Raw genomic sequence first — 22,354 nt, 5'->3', positions numbered from 1 at the left:
CGCTGAAAAACACTCGGGTCACGGCTCATTTGGCCATCTTTTTTTAAGTGTCTTCAAATCGGCTTTTTAATATAAGGGGGAAATCTTATTTCAAATTAGCGACTGTTTTTACACTCAGGTCGCGGCTCGCTGGGCCATTTTTTCAATGATGTCTTCAAAGGGGATGCGTGGGGAAATTTACTTTAAAAACGAAGTTGTAAGTTGTGATTGTTTTTTGTTCAATGATAGACAAATAAGAAGATTATAATTAAGGCTGACATCGGGAAAGACAAATATACTAGGTGGGTAAAGTGGATTTTAGATAAAGTGTAATAGTACATGGGTATATGATCTATTAATATGATAGAAACAAGGAAGAATGGATACAGTGAGAAGATGAATTGTGGGAAATTAAGAACTACCAAGAGAGGAATACAAAAACAAAGAATGAAAGAATAAATGAATATTTCCATCATTCCTTGTAATATCCTATCAAGTTTTATTCCTCGCTTTATTTTCATATTTGTCAGTCTTTAAAAAATATTCTTTCTAAATTTTATTCTACCCCTTTATTTCTCATCTTTTTTCTATCATGTAAATCTTTATTTCCTCCACTCTTTTCTTTATATCTTTATCACTGTTAAATCTGGCCAAAGAATTCTTTCAATTCCCTTTTTATTAAATATTTGTTTTCTTTCATTCTTTGTTTATGTAATCCTCTCTTGTTAGTTCTTAATTTCCCACAATTCATCTTCTCACTGTATCCATTATTCCTTCTTTCTATCAAATACCATGTATACAGTTCATTTCCCTTGTAGTATTACACTTTCTCTAAAATCCACTTTAATCACCTAGTATTTTGTCTTTCCCAATGCCAGCCTTAATTCTAATCTTCTTATTTGTCTATCATTAAAAAATAATAATCACAACTTCCAACTTCTTTTTTAAGAAAATTTCCCCACGCATCCCCTTTGAAGACATCATTGAATAAATGGCCCAGCGAGCCGCGACCTGAGTGTAAAAACAGTCACTAATTTGAAATAATATTTTCCCCCTTAAAAACCGATTTGAAGACACCATTTTGTTTAAATGGCCAAACGAGCCGCGACCTGAGTGTTTAGTACAAGCCATTAATATGGGATAGTGTAGAGATAGAATTTGTACACTTTTGTTTAATTAGCAATGCAGTAGTTTCTGCAGATTTAGTATAATTGTGGCAAAAAATAGAGGGGGAGTCAATGATCAGTGCCCCCTTTAAAAAGTAAACCGAATGTATGTTTGTTGTGAATTAATAAGAACAGATCTGAATATTATTCTCAGATTTCCCACATGCATAAAATATGTCAATTTAGTGTTTAAGCACTAGACTATAGATGATGGTTGTAATGTGAATAATTAGTTGTGATGGGGGTCGGGGACCCAAAACCTTTTTTTTTTGTAATACCTTTGCAACAAAACAAATAAAAAGGGCTATAATAAAGGGTTGGTTCCAGTATAATCATATAAACCTACAATATTAATATGATTCACCTTACTTCTTGCTGATTCAATTTCATCCCTGGTCCCTTTTTTTGGGGGGGGGGGATTTGTGATGTCAGTGAGGTCTCCTTCATTCTTCATCATTGTTCAAAAGTTGGCTTCTCCAACAAATTTGTATTGCGTCAGATTTGTGTTAAATGTATAGCACACAACTAATGAGGAATGTAAAAAACAGATATGCTGTGTAGCTTTTTTAACCTTAGGTACTGTTAAACTCTACGTAATTATGTTCATCAAACTAATATCTGGAATCTTTTACATCCATTTTGCCCCCAAATCAAACTCCATCATGTTAAATGGTATCTTTGGAATGTACTATTGTTACCACTGACAAATATTCATATATAATATTTGAGAAACTTGGAAAAATGGATATTATTAATTTTGTCAGACTGAAAAGGGAATTATCCCTCAAATACTAACGCATTCATATTTATATGTATCACATGATTTTACAACAAAAGAAAATAAAATGGTATATAAATCAGGACTTTCTAGCAAACTGTGTGGTGTGCTAGTACTCTACCTAGGGGCTGCTATTTTCTTAGAGAGCAGTAGTGACTCTTGACCTTCAGTTTCAGTTTAGTTTCATTTATTTCACACTAAATAATTTCGAAATTACATGTGAAAAAAGGAACTTAATCAAAAGCATATAGCTTGTAGAATTTAAGTTCCTCAAAATAATGTTGACACAGTGTCATTCATTATAAGGTAGAAGTATGATGATACAAAATCAGAGTATACAGATAAAACAATGAAATGATATGGATGATGGATGTAAGAAAGAAGAGAACTAGGAAGGGAAGGTAAAGCATGGGGGTCAGGAGAAGAATGAGGAGAGAGAAAAGGAAGTTTTTAGAATAGAATATTCAAGGTCGGGAGTCACAGTCCAGAAAAAAATAGTATACTTGTGCATTACATGTACAAATTTAATACTAACAATTTGATATGTTTTTTAAAGCTGCAACAGTTCTTAAGCTATTTGAGATTCGGATCAATGGTGCTTCAGTAGTTTGGTCCTGTGTATGAAATAGTTTTTATGGCGAAAACTGCCCTGGTTAGGGAGGATGATAGTTTGTACGTGTTGCATGTCGTGTTTGGTATGTGTGTAAAGCATCATTTTTTTGTAAAGCGTTCAATTATGGCTGATGGGAGTATTGCTAAATAACATTTAATTATTTTTTTTGTTTAATATTCAAGGAGACTTTGTTTGCCTGGATCCAAGAGAGGGCTTTTGGCTTTCTTGCTGTGTGTTTACAGCAGTGGGCTCTTTTTTTCTTCATTTCTAGTTATGAGTTATGTTGTTCAAAGTTGTTACAGATGTTATCTTTTGTTTTCATTAATTGGTTGCTTAATTTCTTGTTATGGTTTGAGGTGGGTTTTGTTTTTAGGTTTTAGAATTCTAGATTTTTTTTAGAATCCCTGGGGATTTTGCGGTAATAAACCCCATTTATTTAAGTGGCAGAATTCATTTTATGCCTCAACCTTTCATATCATTCCAAACACACAAATATACTATACATGTGTATAAATTAAGGATGGCCGGCCAAGAATGAACAGTAATATGATCTGTTATTTTAACAAGACCTCAAAGAAATCATGAAATATGCGTAGGCTGAGTTGATCAATTCTCCAAGTAAATGATATCAATATCATCTATTTTGCCTTCGTTTGTATTCTAACCTCATTTTCTGTGGCAATGTCAACTTCACAATATTGCACCATTCTTTTACCCAGGTGATGTTAGAAATAATTCTTTATTCGTAATCACAATTATAAGACATTTTTCTACTACATGCATGTTTAATCTGTAGATTTTTGCAAATGTGGTGCAATGCCTGTGGTTCAATTGTATTGATTGGTACTAATGCCCTTTTTATGTACACGTTCGGACTTAACTCCTAATTGCATATCATCGCTGGACGTGTTTAACTTGTCTCTTGTAAATTTCATGATTTGCATGTGCCTTTGAAGACTGTCAAATAATTGTATCGAAATAAAGTATATTTTACAGAAATTCAAAGAAGATAAACTATTGTTTATTACAATTGGCATTTATTTGATTCTATCTCGTCTTTTTCCTCTGTAGTACAATACACCTGCTGGTGTATGAGATATTTATAGAAATAACATGATAATTCTGTGATTTTTGTTTTCCCTCTTTAACATAAGTCATATTTTAAAATTAAGAAAGAAAATGATTTGCTAGATAATACTGCATAGTTTTAAAACTGTAATTATATCCAATTTTATAGTGGCAAGTATGTATATGTTTGCAGGAGGTGTGTTAAAGAATTTAATAGAATTCGAGGATGAAAGGAAAGAAAATATTCAGGGAAAGTGGTTTGATACCACATTGATCGAGGAATTGTTAAAACATGTTGAAAAAGATGACAGTTTCGTCCTTAAATTGAATGAAGATATAGTTAGAGAGAGAGAAAGAGAGGAGCACAGGAGAAAGTTTTGCAAACTTTTTGTGTGGTGGTGTCATTAAGTTCCGTTGGTACGTACAGTGGAATTATTAAAGTTAATTTCCTTCATTATATCTTTCCCAGCTTATCTATTAATAATTTCAACGTGTGCAAGCACTGTAACATCATTTGCGATATAGTGATTCCTTACAGTTAAAATAATGAAGACATATCAGTACGCAATATAGTACAAACAAGCTCAATCTTTATTTTGTATATGTGTCTTCTTTCTTCAAAAGACATAAACGTTATTCACAAAACATAACATTTTCACAAGTCGATACGTCAAAATGCAAACATGTATAAGAAAAGAATAAATGTTACAAACATATTTTGATGATAGTAAGAGAACAAAAGGAATCTCATACAAAGAAGCAATGATATTAATCCAAACTCTATACCACTAGTGATAACGATTAATTTAAAAACATTTACAAATATGAATTGTATTCTTTCCTTGAATTGCCGAAATCTTCCCCCTCCCCCCGAAAACAAAAATAAAGAAATACAAATATCCATATGATAGAATAATGGTTTTTATATACATGGGGGGGGGGGGGCTAGAAAGAACGGAACACCTGGGATCTACAATTACAACTTCATCATTGACCTAATTCTTACTTCATTAAGAAGATCATTCTTTTTAGAAATGATAAAAAATGATGTCAAGATCATCAACTTTGAGTCATTATGTCATTGTAATTGGAAATATCCGGTTTTCTTTCTTTCTGAGCCACACAATATAGTGTGACAGTTCATGGGCAATCCCTTTAAATTACCTTGATCTCTTGACACTGATAAAAGCTAAGCCAACATTTTTATTGAACCTGAGTAAGTGGAACTGATGTTGGGATTCCTAGGATTACATTTGTAATGGCTTCCATCAGGGGCGGATCCACGTAGCGATTTTTCCGGCCCGGCCCCCCCCCCCCAGCCCCCCAAAACGATAAAAAAAATAGGATAATAACGTAAAGTTAACCTTTATAAAACAAAAAACAAAAGCGCCCATCCCCCCCCCCCCCCCGCTTATTCGCCGGCCGGCTGAGACGGCACTAAATTTTGTATTAAGATTTGGCTACCCCCCCCCCCATTGACGCCGGCTGGATCCTCTGCAGGCGTGGATCCACGGGGGGGGGGGGGGGTGACGGGTCAACAACAACAAAATCTCACGAATTAGGTCACACAAAAAAATAGTGGTCTCATCCCCCCCCCCCCCGCTTATTCACCGGCTGACTAAGTCGGCGCAAAATATTTCCTGAAAAATTGCACCCCCAAAAAATGCTTCCTACCCCCCCCCCCCCCCCGCTTATTCACCGACGGCTGAGTCGCAACTAATATTTTCTCACGGATTGGGCCCCCCCCCCCCCTCTTCCCGCCGGCTGGATCCGCCACTGGCTTCCATACAGTAAATCAAGATCATATTTATCAAGACTTTTTACATGATACACAACGGTCAACTGTTGACCATAACTCTTGTTTCTAAGATTGATATTATATTGTGGAAATTAAGATTTGAAAGACAGTATTGCCTTCATTGTTTTAAATACAAGCAAACATAATAATATCCTTTTTTGCATGAGTTAGTTCGAAGTTTACAAGGAAAAGATAAAAATCGACAAACTCCACGTTTGCTAGGTCTTATGCCTACTTCCCCGATTGACAATGACTAGATGCAGACACCGCACTTTCATAGCTCAAATTCAGACGAATCATGTGTAAGAAGAAGTAAACGTTTTTTAGTATCTTTTGACATTGGAATGGGCTTATTGTGATTTTCTTTCCTCAAATTTGATAAAATATTGCTTATAAAGCCTATATTTATTACCTCCACAGTTTCATGGTGTTTTGCCTACCTCCCCGATTGAAGGCGTTTACATGTATGTGTGTGTGTGTGTGTGAGAGAGAGATATATATATATATATATATCGAGAGAGAGAAACGATGCCATCCATTATCCTACCAAAGCAAGAACATCTAAGCTTGAAGCATTATTACAATTCAATTATACATGTATCCATGCATTATTCAAACTTTTTCATGCCGGAAATATACATAGAGCCCATATGATGAATTTTGATATTAAATTATCTGACAGTGCATAACGGTTTGTTTAATGTATATATCACGCCTCTTAATACTAGCTCGTTTCTATCGCAACGTGCATTTCAACAACATAACACAATGGTCGATGCTATCAGTATCTATCCAATACTGCTATCCCATAATTTAGATTCACTCAACATGTTTTTAAGGTAACATGTGTCCCCCCCCCAAACAAACAAAATCCAACCCCACCTATCCAAAAACCATTGGGGCCGATAAGTATTCCAAATCTCATAATTTCTAAATGTCTCAAAATTCAACATTTGGGTGTAGAATGAGAAATTTCATTTCCATTAGTCTTCTTGTAAGCATGATGATTATTTGTTTGTTTATTTTGAAGAAAGTTTCGGTCGGGACAATATGATGACCAACATGATGTTTAAAATTACTCATTGATTTGGTTAAGCTGAATGTAACCTTGTCGGGCAATTAATCTTCTACACCGAGTTTATTTCTTTCTTTTTTTGTCGAAGGTTTATAATTCCAAAAGTTCGTTATCTCGAAGAACATAATTCCGAAGGTTCATAATTCCAAAGGTTTATTAATCAGAAAGATTCTTTGTTCCAACAGTTCATAATTCTGATGTTTGTTTATCCTAACGCTCGTCATTTCAAAGGCTTATAATGATAAGTCGAAAGATGTAATAGGGTTTTTACTCCTGAAATGAAGAGAGAATTTTCATTTTCACAATTGCAAACCTGGTTTAGAGTAGTGAACCCTATTTCATTCTCATAGTTCGAATAAACGAACTTTTGAAAGTACCAACCTTCGGAAGAAAACGGTGCCATCCATTATTCTACCAAAGCGAGAGAATTAAAGTGTGACACGTTATTAGTATGTGTTGGGCAGGTAATGTGATGAGGCTCGATATCAAATTGTCTGATTGTGCATAACGGTTGGGTTCCCTTTTTTTCTTGTATCATGCCTATCAATTTAACCAGCTTGTTTCTATCGATCTCAACAACACAAATGGTTGATGCTATAAATATACATCCTGTCATGCTATCCCACACATTAGCTCCACTCAACATATTTCTAAGGTAACGTGTGCCCCCCCCCCCCCAACCAAAAAAAAATTAAAAAAATACAACCCCACTTCTCTAAAACACCATTGTGCCGATAGGTATTTAACATTTTGATAATTCCTAAATGTCTCAAAATTCAACATTCAGGTGTAAAATTAGAAATTTCATTTGCATTTCTCTCTTTGTAAGCAAGATAATTATTTGTTTGTTTCTTTTGAAGAAAGTTTTAGTCGGGATAATATGATGACCAACATGATGTTTAAAATAACTCATTAACTTGGTTAGCCTGAATGTAACCTTCTCGGTATTAATTAACCTACTAAACCGAGTTTATTTAGTTTTTTGTTTGAAGGTTTATAATTCCGAAAATTCATTGTCTTAAAGATGCATAATTCCGAAGGTTTAATAATCAGAAAGATTCTTTATTCCGACAGTTCATAACTCCAAGGTTCGTTTCTCCGGAGGTTCGTCATTTCAAAGGTTTATAATGATAAGTCGGGAGATGAAATAGAGTTCTTTTTCACAATTGCAAACCTTGTCCAGAGTAATAAACCCTATTTTATTCTAAAATTTCGAATAAACGATCCTTTGAAAGTACTAACATTCAGGTTAAACACGATGTTATCCATTATTCTACCAAGGTCAAAGCATTAAAGTGTGATATTGCTGCGTTATTAATTATGATGAGGCTCGATATCCAATCGACTGATTGTTCATAACAATCGTTTTTTTTTCTTGTATCAAACATATCAATTTAATTAGCTTCTTTCTATCGTAACGTGCATTTCAACAATTAATTTTTACAATTTAAGGAGCTTGTTTCTAAGGTAACTTCAACAACAAACATGGTCGATGCTATCCCTTAATGCTATCCCATAGCTTCGATCCACTCAACATGTTTCTAAGGTAACATGTGTTTTCCCCCAAACAAAAAAATACAACTCCACCCCTCTAAAAATCATTGGCGCTGAAAGGTTTTCCATGACGCTGACTCATAATTTTCTATTCACTTTTAGCAAGTTATAAGCGTAACATGTATTTCAACCAGCGGAATTATGTACATCCCAACCCTTAGAACAAGTTTATCGGCGCTAATACCTATCTAATAGAGCTATCCCCTAAATTTGATCCAAAATGTTGATGTTTTTAAGATAAAAACGTGCGTTTTCTTAAACAAAATGTAAAAAAAATAGACAAACAAATATTATCGGGGCTAAAAGCTATCTCAAGGAGCTATCCACTGTTTCGATCCAAAGGTATAATGTTTCTGAGATATCTAGCATTTTCTCAAATAAAAGCATAAGCTAAAAAAACAAAGAAAGAACAATCATCGGCGTTAATAGCTATCCCATAGATTCTGTTCACAACACAACAAGCTCCCTAAGTAATGGGTGACTTTACAAACAAAAACTGAAACCAAACAATCATCACATTAGCTCCATCCCTTGCAGAGGTATCTCACCATCTATCCCATTGATATCAATCCACCAATCATCATCATAATTTTGATCGACCAATTGACGGTATTTCCTTTTTAATCTATCTGTTCATATCAATCCCGTTCTCGTATCAGCTCACCGCCTGCAGAGAAGGACAAACGTATCATTTACCATTTACAATTGGTCGACGGAAGGTATCAAGTCATATGTCTCCTGCGATTTTAATTGATCTCCGTTGATCGGTAGCTTTAGCCTACAGTTTGAATCTTACGGTTAATATTTCCCGCCTTTCTGTATTCAAGCATCTGTTTTCTTCGTTGCCAAATTTGTTCCTTTTATCCGAGAAAGAGGTCAGGTTATTATCGTTCTGTTCGATCATTTGTGGAGGCCCTTTTTCGATTGATTTGTAAAATGGTAAGTATTTTAATGTTTTTGTTTAAATCATATTGAAATGGCCACCATGAGCCTGATTTGATTTCATTGCTGTTTTACGTAATGCCCGTTTCGATATATACATATACATGATACATTTCTAGATTTAGATAATGACTTCGTTTGAAAAGATGCATTTTCATCTAAATTAAAGCAAATTCGTAATAATAAAGTTAAACAATTTAAATTCAAGATGATTCACACGATTATTGCCTCAAAGGAATTTTTAAAATCGCAAATGGTGAATAATATTGTATGCACTTGTGAAAAAGTTGATTCAAGGTTTCACTTTTGTTGAATTGCAAAGATGTGATTATGTGTTGGAAAATAACTTATCATTTGATATTCTACTTATTAAAAGTAGAACTTCAAGTCAGCCAAAAGATATTAGTTGTAGGTAAGGACATACAGAAACAAGGAATATACTCTCCTGAATATTATTTTAAATTGTGCGCAATAATTATGCAATTTATAAATGTTACGTTAAAGAGATTGTAAATGGTTCTGTTATTACCCGCATACTTTGTTATTTTAATTCAAGTCGTTGCTAGAATTGTTTTATAAGCTATGAATGTGTTGGCAAAGAAAATAATACTAAGCTGTAAGAATTGTTAAATATACTTTAATTTTTAGCCAATGTTTTTTTTCCATTCAATTATATAGTAATTAATGTAAATATGTATTGAAATTAAAGAAATAAAAACCTCGCTTGAGGAAAAGAGAAAAACAAAATATGATACATTTCGAAATAATAAAAGGTAATTAATGTGTAAAACAGACCAGAAAAAGAAAAAAATTTGTTTTCTTAATTCAAACATTTCATAAATGACTTAAACAGAGAGGCATGATGTAGGAAGCAATGTTCATGTGATGTTCGTGGGCAGGGTAAGCACAGGGACCTTCATAAGGGCCATCCCACTTCCATCCACTTATTTAAAGTTAAATAAGAATGGATAAAGTACCAAACAAGGAAATTAACTATGACGAGATAGAGTATCTGAGTTAACGAGCTTATTACATAAATTAAAGAAAAACCTTGCTTAGGATCCGCCAGACGCTACCCTTAATGAGATTCATGTTGTAAGAAATGCTTTAGAAAAGTACCATGGAAAAATATTAGATGGATTGATATAATTGTACGTTCAGGAAAAGGGTGAAAAGAGTACAAGTATTTTTTTGCCTTAATGCCTTGAAAGCGAAACTCGCAGAAGGAGCAGTGTAAAAAGTTGATAACAGATGATTGCACTGAGCTTGTTAATCCAGAACTAATATTGTCGTTGCAGATTGCATATTATAAAAATGTGTACGGGTCAAGAATTGATAAGAATACTCAACATGATTCTACATGTATATTATATAGTACATTTATCCCCTGTCTATAAGAAGGCGACATTTTGTTATTTATTTATTTTATTTATTAGTCTTTTTTTTAAGTAGGGTGGCTCCATCAGTAGTTAAATACCGTTTTCCGTGGAGGCCCTATTGTAAAGTTTAAAAAGAATCTTTCAATTGGTGAATGTTTAAATGCCGTTAGAAAAATGGCCAACGGCAAGAGCCCAGGTATCGAAGGTTTCTCATGTTAATGGTATTTAACATTTTGGAATATTATAGAAAATCTGTTGTTCAGGTCTAGAATATAAACGGGTTTTCGTGAAAGGAAGGTATATGGGGGAGTCTGTGAGAAAAATTTAAGATATTATGGATTATACCAAACTCAAAAATATATCGGGTATTTTGCTTATTCTGGATTTTGAAAAGGCATTGGATTCACTAGAGTGGAATTTTCTAGCGGAACATTGAGACGTTTCCTGTTTGGATCAAATTTTAATGGCAGAACTCTTTACACAAACATAAGTAGTAGTATGATAAAGAATGGAAAACCATCTGAATATTTTCCGATTCGGAGAGGGGGTCGATAGGGGGATCCACTAAGTTCCCTTTTAATTAATTTTAGCAGTCGAAACATTATCCTGGTATATTCGAGATAACGATAGTATAAACGATATATCTGTTAATAATGCCAAGCTAAAGATTATTTAATGTGCAGACGATACAACATTGTGTCTTTGACGGTATAGAATCTGCTAAAAAGTTCCCTTTGTAATTGCATAATTTTGATAAGATGTCAGGTTTGAAAATGAATGTAAATAAGACCCAAGCTTTGTGGCTAGGTCCAAAAAGGTTTAGTAACGAGAATCCACTTGGTATTAAGTGTCCAATACAGCCAGTGAAGCAGTGGCGGCCCTCCCAGGAGGCAGGGGGCGCAGAGTGCCCCCCCCCCCACTTTTTCAAGGACCCATTTTACATTATCATAAGTGCCCTTTTTAATCTCTGGTAAGTGCCCCTAGTTAGGTACGAGAAGTGCCCCCTTCACCTCGGATAGATGTCCTATTTAAATCTGATAGGTACGTGCCTTTTTTCCTTTGACAAGTGCCCCTTTTCCTTTTAATAACTACCCCCATTTTAACTCGGATAAGCGCACCTTATATTTTCACATGTGCCCTTTTTCCTTTCTAACTAAGTGGCCATTTTCCTAATGATAAGTTCCCCATTGAAAAAGGGCCCTTCCCCTTCTCATCAGTGCCCCTTCTCTGGTAAATGACCCTTTTCAGGTACGAGAAATTACTTCTTTTCACTTCAGATAGGTGCCCCCTTCACCTCCGATAAATGCCCCTTTAAAATCTCTTCGGTGTCAATTTTCTAACTAACGCACATTTGCCTTTATTACTAGTACCCTTTTTATTCACATAAGTGCCCCTTTTAATGTCTAGTCATTGCCTCTTTTCAGATGCGATGAGTGCATCTTTTCACCTCTGATAATTTTCCTTTTAACAATATATTATAATATCTTATAAATGCCCCTACCAACATCTGATGGGGGCACCTTTTTCGTCGAAAAATGCCTATTTCCTATTCTCATGAATGATTTTTTTCATCCCTGGTTAGTGCCTTTTTTTGAGGGTGTTAGAAGTGCCCTATTTTCACCTCTGATAATTACTCTTTGTACTTTGGCACATGCTCCTTTCCTTTCCTGATAAGTTTCCCCTTTTCCTCTCATCATTAAACGCGCCCTAGCTAATTTCAAGCGCGACTAAGAGCAATTTTCCCCGAAGCTCGCTACGCTCGCACGCATCTATAGATGATATACTTATGTTACTTATCAAAGGTCTTTTCAGTCCTCCGTTATGAGAATGTGCACATAATTCCATTAGGATTGGGCTTTTCCCTCTTTATAAGATGTAATGTTTCGTACTGCGACCTCAGACATCTTAAAATTTTCCTCGCTCGCTAGCAAACAATGTTGTAGACAATCAAACCAACTGCAAAGCATGATGCTTAAGTAATATCTTGTATGGTGTTTAAAGTGAAACAAATATTGAAATCATCCCTGATAATTGTAATCACAGTGTAGGGGTATATACCAATGTCTAAAAAATTGTATATTTTCGCTCTGAGATTTCCCTTTGTAGGTTCCCTTTTTTTCTTGGTGCCTCCCCCCACTTTCGAAGTCACTCGGCCGTCCCTGCAGTGAATGCATTATTAGACTGTTTTCCTTATAATAAAGATTAAGCTGAAAAATTAAACTTAAAAAACAGAATCAGACAAAAATAAAAGACGATTTTGAATATGTGGAAATGCAAAAATTTAACACTTTCAGTTAAAAATACTTTTAATAAAACTTTTGCCTTTTAATAGCAAAGTTCATGTATTTAGCTTCAGCTTTAGATGTCTCAGAATATGTCATTCAATACAAAGCATGATCATATTCGACTTTCTATGGAGTGGAGGTAAAGTTATGATAAACAAACACTATCATAGTGGATTTAGAAGAAAGGGGTTTCAAGATGGTCGACCTTAAAACAATTTTTGCAGCTCAAAAGTTGAAGTGGATAGATATTAATAACACAATTAGAAATGTGTGGAAGAATATCTTTGATAAGTTTATTGAACCCGGTTACCTAGTTTTTTTATTTTAATGTACATCCAAAACAAGTTTACACGTGGAAGAGCATATCGCCGTTTTTTAAAGGAATGTTGAAAGCTTATTTCAGTTTTATTAATCCAGAAGATGTAGAAATTACTAATCAAATAATTTGAAATAATCGTAATATTTTTGTTGCATCCAAACCCTGTGTTGATAAAAGCGTGCATGTTAAAGGTATAAACTTTGTTAGTGCTTAATAAAATAACTACGGGTCAATAATTCCATTTGATAGTTGAAATAGGAGTTCCCCCGAATTGTGTAATGCGTTGGAGGAGTATTGTTCATGCCATACATGTAGCTTATAAACAGAAACTTAGACAAGGTTTTGATGGGAAGAATTGTGTATCCGAGGCTTTTACACTTATTAAAAATGATTCAGAGTTACAGCTAGAAAACATGACACCCTAGAAATGTTACCGTATTCGAATTAAAAGGATTTTTTATACCTCCTGCTTCTCAAAAAGAAATTACGAGAAAATGGATATTACAGATAGTAATTGGAAATATATATATATATATATCCTAACTTTTATATCAACTATTGAAGTTAAAACAAGAATTCCCAGTTCAAAATTAACACAAACTGTCTTCTAACTAATTATAGATAACGTAAAATGAAATTGGTTGACTCAGAACTTTGTACTTTGTTGTGAAAAGTTCCCCGAAACAATGGAGCATACTTGTGGGGAGTGCTCATATATAAGGCCGATATGGTCAGTCTAAAGACTGTTAATATAGAGACAGTACTACTACCTACATGTATATCAGTTTTAATTTTTACTCTGTATCATTTCAATATAAAAGAAATGGCCCGAATTCGTTTGTTAATCCTAATGAGAAAAAAAGATATTTGATAACAGATACAGGAAACATATAAACTATCGTTTAGCTGTTTCAAACATTAAATTAACTTTAATTTTTCTCTAGAAAAGCAAGTGGCTTTGAAAAATAAAAAATACAACGAGCAAATTCTTTACTAAATGGCATGTATTAAAAGGTAGTGCTTTAGAAGATCAATATACATGTACAATGTTGCTGTTACGACATTTTTATTTGTTCTCTTGTTTTCTTCTTTCATTTCTATGAGATTGTAAAATTTTATTTTCTGTTTCTGTTCCGTTCAAACAATGTATTTCATTATACCCCGAAGTTAGGCGGGGTAAATTATAAAAAAAAAAAAAATAGGAGGTAAAAGAACCAAATACAAATTATCATCACTTTTGCTATGTGAAAAACAAATTTGCTCTTTCTTTATGCCACACTCTATGCTTATTTTACTTTATATTAATCTCATCTTGCAGGTATTAGCTAACGCAATGTTCTCTATCCGTACGTCTTACACGCCCATTTACACACTAGCTATATGTACAACAGAATTAAGTACCAAAACAGACCACCCCTTCCCATTTTTGTTGTCTGGGTAGATAAATTCGTTGGGAATTGCAAATGCTGGGGCTGAGTGCATGAATGCACTCAAAAGTAAAATATAAACATTTGGGGAGAAATTAACGTTCACAATTTAACCGTTATAACATTGTCCGATTAATGAACTCACTGGTATTCTATCTTTGTTATTGTATGAGCCATTGAAAGTACCAACGTTTGGGAGAAAACGATGCCCATCATTATCCTACCAAAACAAGAGCATCCAAGTGAGACGCTTTATTGCAATTCAATTATACATCTATTCATTAAAAATACAGACTTTTTCCATGCCGGAAATATTCCATTAAGGTAATGTGATGAAGGTCGATATTTAATTGTCTGATAGTGCAAATTGGTCTTGGTTCTTTTTGTATCGCAACGTGCATAGCAACGAAAAATAATGGTGATACTATCAATATCTATCCTTTTGATCCACTCACAAACCCCACCCCTCTGAAAATATTTGACGCTGACAGGTATTCCAATGAAGCTGAATCATAATTGTCAATCCACTTTCAGCATGTTATTAGCGTAACATGTATTTTCACATATAAAATAAATGTACGCCCCACTTCTCAAAATAAGTACATTGGCCCTAATACCTAACACAGCTTTTGAATAATTTCGATCTAGAATTATGATTTTTTTTTTTTAAGATAACAAGCGTTTTCACAAACATCACAAACCCAAACGAAGCAAACTAGCTAATTTAGAGGCGGGGATCCTGGGAGAAGGGGGGGGGGAGGGGTTTGACAAGGGTCACAGTGCCCCCAACCTTTTTAAGTACCCCAAAAGAGCCCTTTTGAACAAAGAAAAGGTGCCTCCTTTAACTGATCTTTTTGTTTAAAGCCCTTGAAGATTGATCTGTTAAGTATTCTATGTTTTTGTTTCAATCATATTGAAATAGCCACCATGTGCTGGATTTTATTTTATAGCCGTTTTACTTGTTATCCGTTTTTAATAAATACATGATTCCTTTCTAGGTTTAGATAATTAAGTTGTTTAGAAGGATGTATTTACATTTAAATTAATGCAAATTCGTTATAATAAAGTTAAACAATTAAATTTAAAGATGATTCACAGGATTATTGCCTCAAAAGAAAATGTATATAAATGGCAAAAGGTGAATAATAATTTATGCAACACTTGTGAAAAAGTCGATGCAACGTTTCACTTTTTGTTTGTATAACAGGGATATGATTATGTTTTGGAAAATAATTTGTAATTTGATATTCCACTTATTCCAAGTAAAACTTCGAATGAACCAAAATATATCAGTTGTACGTAATGGCATAGCCTATAGTCCGGCAGCCAAGATCACTTTGATCGAACGAACGAGGTAACAATATCTGAGTATTGGAACATTTGGGAAAAAACCTAGGATATCAAAATGTGGACGTCTGCCGGAGTCCCTCTGCTGCATGTGGCCCCTGGGGCCAGTTGAGGGGGGCCCAAAAATGCATCTGATCAAACGAACGAGGTACCACTTGAAACCAGTGTTAACTAATTGTATGAATGCCACGGAGTACTGAATGGCCCATGCCAGACACAATTTCTGCTGCTAAGGGCCCGCCAGACGCCCCCATAGGGGGCCCCTACAAAATGCATTTGCTCAAACGAACGAGGTACCACTTGAAACCACTGTTAACTAAATACATGAATGCCACAGAGCTCTCAATGACCCATGCCAGACAAAATACAATTACGGGGGGAAAACAACGAACCAAAAAACAAAAACGGGGAACTACTTTATTCTGATTCGTTTGCAACAAAAAGTTCTTGAGGGCATTTTTGAAACCACTTATAGAGGGTTTTTCTTTTAATGTGCCGGGAAGGGCATTCCAATATTTTGGGCCAGTGAAAGTGGAAATCCTGCTGGAAAATACCGTTCTTGGTTTTGGTAGGTGATAACATTAGCATCATTAGCCATTATCTTAATCATCATTTTTCTGTTCTTGTTCTATTTGTTTATGCAATGTTAATTTTTTTTATAAACACAGGCTAAAGACCAAAAGATCGGTGTAATGTGGAAGTTACTGTTTGGCACTGTAACCTGTTTGTCCTTTGGTAAGAATAAGTGTGACTTCATAATTATATACGTCATATTTTCATCATTGTACGAATATTGCTGAAAAAGTTGGCTCATAAAATTACCATTATGAAGCGAAATAGGAGCGAGGTGTAAAATCTACGTGGGATCTCTAATAATAGTTGGACGTTTGGAAAATTCCCCCTAATGAATGTTTCAAACTATTGTAAGGGGAATTTCAATCATAAAGGGTAGAGGAGGGGAAGAATAAATAGGAGATGGGGAAGGGGAAAAGGAAGGAGAGATGGTGAGAGGTGACAGGGAGGAAGAGGAGGAAGAGAAGGAGGTTGAGGAGGAAGAGGAGGAGAATGAGGGGAATATGGGAGAAAGAGAATGATACTAAAGGGGGAGAGGAACAGGTGGAAGAGGAGGAGGTAGAAGAGGAAGAAGATGGGGGAGGAGGAGGGGAGGCGGTGAGGAGGAGGGGAGGCGGTGAGGAGGAGGGAAGGCGGTGAGGAGGAGGGGAGGCGGTGAGGAGGAGGGATGGCTGAGAAAGGGGGAGGTAGAAGAGGAGGGACAGCGGGAAGAGGAGGAGGAGGGGAGGCAAGGGAGAAAGAGGAAGGATTGGGGAGGGGAATAGGAGGAGGGAGAGCAGTAGGAAGAAGAGCTCACTAGCGATTTTTTTTTTTTGTGTGTGTTTATTCCACACAGCCTTGCCCGCTTTATCGGATTCGTCGAAGCTGACGAAAACATCTTGTCCAGGCGAGTTCAGCAAGCAAAGCACCTTGCCGACGTCCTTTAATTGTAAGATGGTGCGACTGCCCGATGGCACCATGTTGCAGACCGTCCCAAAACTCTTCTCTACCCCTGCCGTCTTCGCTGGAAAAATTCCTGGCCAACACATAATATGCAGAATCCCGGGTAAATCTCATGCTTCCTTGGTTTCATTTTTTGTTATAAAATATAAAATCCCTTAAAAAAAGCTAATCAATCAATAATAGTACAGATCATACATTTTTAATTGACATTATAAATATCCGATCCCACTATCATAAAAACTACTAACAATACTATACGAATACTACTAGAGGTCTACCACCACTACTACAACTACTACAAATACAACTACTACGACTACTACTACTACTACTAATTGTTTACTACTACTACTACCACTACTATTACTACTACCACTGCAACTACTTCTACTACTACTACTACTACTATTATTACTACTACTACGACTACTACTACTACTAATTGTTTACTACTACTACTACAACTACTATTACTACTACTACTACTACTACTACTACTACCTCTACTACTACTACTACTACTACTACTACTACTAAATGTTTACTACCATTACTACCACTACAATTACTACTACCACTGCAACTACTACTACTACTACTACTACTACTACTACTACTATTACTACTATTTTTTCAATTTTTTTTTTTCAATTCAATAAGGGTTTATTCGTATGATGTTCTGGCAGCCGAAGCTGAATTGCAGATCATTTGTACAAGGTAAAAACATCATGATATTTAAAATACACTGAGCATTATACATGTTGACATAAAATAAAATTAATGACAAATAAAAGGATAAAAATACTGGATACATTTATACACATAATAGGCAACATCATTAAACATAAATATATACAAAAATATATGAAGCTTACTTTTTTGAATAATAATCGTTTAAGATACGAACAAAAACTACTACTACTACTACTACTACTACTACTACTACTACTACTACTACTACTACTACTACTACTACTACTACCTCTACTACTACTACTACTACTACTACTACTACTACTACTACTACTACTACTATAACTACCACTACTACTACTACTACTACTACAACTACTACTACTCCTACTAATACTCCTTCGACTTCTACGACTTCTACTACTACTACTACTACTATTTGAAATTCCTCTCTAGATGATTAGTAAAATCTATCGAAAATAATGAAAGGAACATCAAATTATCTAGCAAAACAATATTCTGATGCGAGACGAGCAACAATATTTGTGAATTCGTATTCACAAAATAATATTCTCGTTTTTCCCTTCGCTATCAACTACCAGAATTTGAAAACAGTGTGAAATAATTATTGTTTTCTCACTTGAATTAAAGCCTAAATGGATGGGCTTAAGTAATTGTTAAGTGCTAGAAAAACCAGTGACAAACTTCGCGGTCTCGGTTCTAAATAATTTCTTTATTTTTAGGCCGCTATTTCTATGTCACGAATTCTTTTATTACAGTACAGGTACGTAGGAAGATCTAAAAAGGGCAAGGTTGTACGACACTTGTTTCTGACGAAAATTGCTCCACGTTAATTTCTTAAAGGGGAATCCAAATCTTGTTAAATATTCATTTGTGTGAAAGTAGAAAAGTAAGAGAAAAAGATTGGAAAAATAAATCGAATTAACTTCAAGGGAGTTATGAATGATTGAAATATGAGATCACTAAATATATGCCAATCTCCAATTGATTGTGACATAGTCATGGACAACTTTCCCGTTCGTCGTCGATAAAAAGGTTAGAAGTGCCTTCTCCCTTGGGGCAGTAGGCAAAATATATTTCGGATAGCACATTATCATCGGTTCTCTCAAATGGAAAGGCCCTCCAGAGTCAAACATTTGGAAAAATTAACATTTTAGTCATTTTGTGTGTTGAAACAAATTTTCTTATTTTTCATCCGATTCCATTCGAACTTTCATCAGTCTGCTTCTCTGATATTTCTGCTTTCTTTTAGAGTAGTTGTCTATTATGATTGGGTTTTCCTGTAACTGTAACAAACACTATACCTGACCCTAACTCTAATCCTAACCTTAAAGCCAATTGCAACTCTTACCCTAATCATAAACCTTTGACAAAATAAAGCCAGGAACAATTATCGGGGATTTATTAAAAAAATAGTCGGGAAGGGCTGTGAATTACACCAGGCAAAACAGTGTATTTAGAGAATGGGCACTGACAACAATGAAATGGGTATCCGATGGCTATGGAGTATGGTCTCCGTGGCGTTTGACATGTTTAAGCCCTGGTAAAAATGCATTATCATTAGTCTTGCTTATCTTTTTTATGTTAATTTGTGAAAATCCCGAAAATATATCTTTCACACCAAACAGAACAAAATGTAATGATAACTTGTTAATCAATATTGAGTTTTATCCCGTTTATTACTTATTTCGCAGATTGTGGCAAAAATCTCTGTAAAAACGGCTGGTGTGAGGAGACTATGGAAGGCTACAACTGTACCTGCTCAAGTGGGTTTCAAGGGAGACACTGCGATGAACGTAGGTGTAATATCAACGTAGGCGTTTCGGGGGAGGGGTAGCTAATTAATTAACAAAGAGCATGAAGAGACTTTCTACAGGGGGTAAACGAAAATTCAGTAGTTGCAACTGAAGAAGAAGAAGAAGAAGTAAAATATGAAGTTTAAGAAGAAAAAAAGCTTGTGGTCCTCTTTCGGAATTTGTTGATAGAATTGGGATTCCCACAGGAAAAATGTTTTCCGATTTCTATTTGTCCCCCCCCCCCCCCACCCCGCTTTGATCATATCCCTCTCCCTGACCAAGAGCGCCTGGAGACAGCCGGCGGTAAGATAATTTCAGAGTAAATATTATGCCTTGTCATCTACCCCATGTTTGTTTCTTCTTCACAGAGTCAACGGAGGAAGCGAAGAACAAGCCTACGGCGAGCCCTTCGACTACGATGACGGAACGCTCAGACACAACGACTTCTCAAGGTACCACTACATCTGGGCCCCGTCTTACAAAGAGTTGATATCAATCGTAACTTATTTGTGATTGATATCAATCGTAACTATGTACATAAGAGATAGGAGACTGCAAACTTGAGATTGATTGGAGGACTTACGATTGATTTGGATCGATCGTAACTCTTTGTAAGACGGGGCCCTGGTAAGTCTAGACAATAACTTCATGGAAATGACGTCATGCATTTGATCATTATCATAATGGGTCTAGCCACTATATCCCCCTTGTTTTTCTTCCTCTCTCTCGGTCTTTATCTAACTTGATATACTTCACTTAAGGAATCCACCCATCTGATTGGTCGAAATTGGAGCCGTGATTTTAGCCATTCCCGTAAAGAAACGAAAAATGCCAATACCGGTTATTAGTCCAAGAGTGAGATCCCTCAAAATTCCGGTTACCATGAAAATAGTAAAATTTTGCTGCGATACCCATTGATTTAAGTGTTAACATTTCCTATGTGCGAGCGCGGACACCGCTAAACAAAGATAAACAGACAGTTTCTCAGATTGTCCGTGATGTTTTAACCAATCTTTACTCAATAAAAGGATAAGGTAAGAATTCTTCGTATATTTTTGTTTCAATTCAGCATATAGAAGACATGTCGACTGCTTTAATATTCGAGGTCTGGCTGATTTTTAGGCCCTCAAAAGCTTGCACATCTTGAGCCTATAAAACAGCCAGGCCTCTCGAAGCAGTTGATATCTCTATACTATTTTTCGGTCCTTTCCGGGCGTCGCTAAAACATTTTTTTTAAGGTGAGGGGGGGGGGGGGTGACCGTCTAATTCCTATATTTATAGTCTTATTTGTATTTGTCCTTCTTTCAGGAGATTCGCTAAAACACTTTAGGAAGGGGAAGTGTACGTTAATTATTTAAATATATATTTTGCCTATAAGTTTAACGACAACGTTCTTGATGCTGTTATTGTTCTTCTTCCCTCTTCCCCACTATCACCTCTCTCTCTCCTTTCTCTCTGTCTCTCTCTCTCTCTCTCTCTGTCTCTCTCTCTCTCTCTATCTGTATATCTCAGTCTTTATCTGACTTTTTAAAAGTCCTTTCCTATCTCGGGCGTCGGTAAAACATTTGTTTAAGGGGTAAGTGACCGTCTAATTCTTTTGTCCACGCGTTTAACAACAATTAGACACGCTGTATCAATACATTTAGATAAATGATTTGGCAAAATAAGACCCTTCGACTTTGTCAAAGCACCACTAAATCCAATGTCCTGACACAAACTATACAGTCCTCATAAAATAAATAAACTGTTAAAGTTTATTTTAAAAAATGCTCCTCGTTTTGGCCTTCTATTCCTGTTGAGGTTTCATTCCTAATGTTATTACTTTGAACGTGTGGCTTCATTTTTATAAACATTTCAGAGTCAGTGGAATCATCGACTGCGGACGTGGCGACTAAGACAGCTACGAGGCCTATGACCACGGTGTCAGCCTCAACGACATCGCCAGAAACCACCGCCTCCAGTAAGTAAGAGAAACAATGAAATGATGTCATGCTTTTGATTATTAATATAATATGTCTAGCCACTTCCCCTTTTTCCTCTCGAATATATCTCTCTCTTTCTCTCTCTCTCTCTCTCTTTCCGTCTCTCTCTCTCTCTTTCTCTCTCTCTATTTCTCTCTCTCTCTCTCTCTTATTCTTTCTCTCATTCTCTCTCTCTCTCTAGGTCTTCATCTGATTCTTGTTTTAAGTCCTTTCCTATCACGGCCGTAGTTAAAACATTTTTTTAACGGGGAGGTACTGCCTCATGCACTCTTCTGCCCACGAGTGCAATGACAACAATCAAGCCACATGCAGGAACACATTTAGATAAATTATTTGGTAAAAAAGTCTCTTAGACCTTGATAAAGTACCACTAAATCTACAAATTTGCTGACACAAATTATACTTCATAAAATAATTTGACTGATACAATTTATATGTTTTCATGGAGCTAAATTTTCTGCGTTTTGGACTTCTAATCATGTTTAGGTTGTCATTCCTAATCTCATTGCTTTGTACGTGTAGATTCATTTGTTACAACCCTGAACCATCAACTTTATCAAACGTTTCAAATTCAACAGAACTATCGACTGCGGACGCGACGAGCAAGCCCACGACGA

Source organism: Strongylocentrotus purpuratus, unplaced genomic scaffold, assembly GCF_000002235.5.
Source record: "Strongylocentrotus purpuratus isolate Spur 01 unplaced genomic scaffold, Spur_5.0 spur5_scaffold_13, whole genome shotgun sequence".
Classification (NCBI taxonomy): domain Eukaryota; kingdom Metazoa; phylum Echinodermata; class Echinoidea; order Camarodonta; family Strongylocentrotidae; genus Strongylocentrotus; species Strongylocentrotus purpuratus.
This window is presented reverse-complemented; position numbering follows the sequence as displayed.